The sequence below is a fragment of the Sinocyclocheilus grahami genome, unplaced genomic scaffold, assembly GCF_001515645.1.
Source record: "Sinocyclocheilus grahami isolate Dianchi unplaced genomic scaffold, SAMN03320097.WGS_v1.1 scaffold798.1, whole genome shotgun sequence".
Lineage (NCBI taxonomy): Eukaryota > Metazoa > Chordata > Actinopteri > Cypriniformes > Cyprinidae > Sinocyclocheilus > Sinocyclocheilus grahami.
In genome coordinates this window covers 49,806-52,321 of record NW_015505977.1, presented here as the reverse complement: position 1 = coordinate 52,321, position 2,516 = coordinate 49,806, and positions in this window count along the sequence as shown.

The window sequence follows — 2,516 nt, the reverse complement described above, 5'->3', positions numbered from 1 at the left end:
AGGGAAATCCTTGCATGTGAGCACACCTGGTTTTATGATGCAAGCAGGCAGTCATTCCTCAGCGAGAGCAGTGCAGTGGTATTGACTGATGTGGGACCGTTGGATGCCAGCCACAAACATATATAAGTAATAAGCATAGAAGCTTTATTTTATGGAGTGCAGGGTTGGCGAAAAGATTTTAAACAGACCCTATTTGAATACTTCATCCATGACATAGATGTGTGCGACTCTACAAGGTATTGTAAAGGAAAATGTCAAAGACTTTGCTTCAGTCTGAATTAGGACTTTAGCCTGGAGCTCTTTGCTGGGAAATATCCCTGCATGTCCCAAGCTTGCTGTGCCCTTGGGCTTCATACTGATGCACGTTTACTTACTGGTATCCTGACAGTGAGAGGATGGCTCTGTGATCATAAACTGCATTCGATGTGTCCTAATGACGCATTCTCAGACATAGTCAATTCAGGGTATGTTTCAGTCATTGATCGTTTAACCTCAGATGACTGCAACAGATGTGCACCTGTGAAAAGAAAATACTTCAAGAGAAGCAATCAATAAATAAGGTTTTATAATTTTTTATATATCATTTTATAACTTCAGAGTGCATTTTATGCCTGAAACACACTGTATGCAAATATGTGAGGACAAATGCTTTTACCTATGCAAGCTTGATTTTATCTGTCGTTGAGAAATGTGTCAACAATTCAAAATGCAATGTTGCTACTGGTACTATTAAGTCAACTAGTTATGGCAACAGTCTGAAGCAAATATAGCAATCATCCAGAACACACTAGCAATCACCAAGAAAACCCTTAGACGCTAGCTAGTGAGGTCCCCCGAACATTTTAGCAAACACTAAAAAACACAGTTAGCATAAGGGGCATTTGCACCAGTTAGTTATAGGAACTAGCCCCTAGGGTGGTACCACAAGAACAACATTTTTCCCTAAGGCCATTTGTGACGAAGTGACGTAAGCCAGCCGACAGCAATGCCATTTAAGCGCACTTACATCACTGGTATTTCCTATTGTGCTGCGTTAGACCCTACTCCGAAGTAGGAGCTAATTTAGTGCTCCCAAAAGATGTTCCTATAACTAACATTATTCCCAGTTCCTGAGGTGCAAACATGGCAAAAAACAGCAGGTGCTTTCACCAATAGTTAAAAGAACTATGAAAATATTTTTCCGGTGCGAAAGCCCCTATATTAACATGTTAAAAACCAGTGGCTAACAGCCGCTTGGAAATCGCCCAAACTGCTTTACCACCGGGGCTGGTGCTGAAGCTAGAGCTGGAGCCCAGTTGACCCTTTGCAAAAACCCTCCCTCCTTTGTTACTATTGCTATGTCCGACAAGCCATGCCACTCTCACGCCACACGTTTTCACGCAGTGAAAAATACATTGTGGAGCAAAGAGGAAACATCAGATAAGACAGCATCAGACAAGACAGAGCAGGTTACTCCTGGTATGAAACAAGGTCTCAACGTTCAAATTTAGTAATTTTTTAAAGAAAATTCATACAATAATTACTGTTTTGTGGCTCTTTAATGTGTTGTGACAGATCACTGAAGCATCTCAATTCAAGTGGCATGTAACAACCGAACATCTTTTCATAGTTACTTAAAGTAAAAAATAAACATGAATGAACATCAGAATGTATTTTATTGTAACCGCGAAAAGACGTCAATACACACAGTATTTCAAGATTAAGTCCACCGAAGTTAATCTACTCTCCTGTTTGATTTGTTTGTCGTTATAATTGGTCAGATCGCCTGTCAATGAAGATCTTTGCGAAGGGTCAATTGGGAACTGGGCTGAGCTTTCCACTCAAAAAAACCCCCAAAAAATAAAAAATCCTGGGCCAGTGCCCAAATTCTGGTTCTGAACTGGCCCCAAAACTTTGCTGGTCTCAAACATGGGAACCAATGACGTCAGTAGGCGGAGCTTCCACTACAGGCCACAGTTTGAAAGGTGGCATTTTTAAAAGCCGTTGGAGTTCAGGTACAAAACATTCAGAACACTAATATCCACATAACAATTACCCAGAATACCCTAGCAAACACAAGACATTTAATAATAAGTCTATCACCATCTTAAATACTGAGGTTCATTACCACCAGACTAAAATAATATCATCTGCATTTACATACTTGAGTTAATTATGTTTCTTAGGGTTATGTCTGATAAATGCTATTTTGAAATTCTGATCAAAGCTAAAGCAATTACAGCTTGTACAGATTGTACAGCCTACAGCCTGCTTTTAATAGCTGGTAAACAATGTGTCCTTTAGACTAGAACTTTGCAAGGTACATACAATTGAGCTTTGAAGTTTTGGAAATGTGTCTCACGTGCTGGAGCTTAGCATCATTATGCAGTATATCAATCTGACGTTGCATAATCATAACATGTACAAAGCCCTCAAGCAACTGCTGTTTTGTTAACAGATATATGGCATGATTTTGAGACCTGAAAGGTATGGCAGCAAACGGTATTTGGCTAAATGTCATTGCATGCTAGGAACGT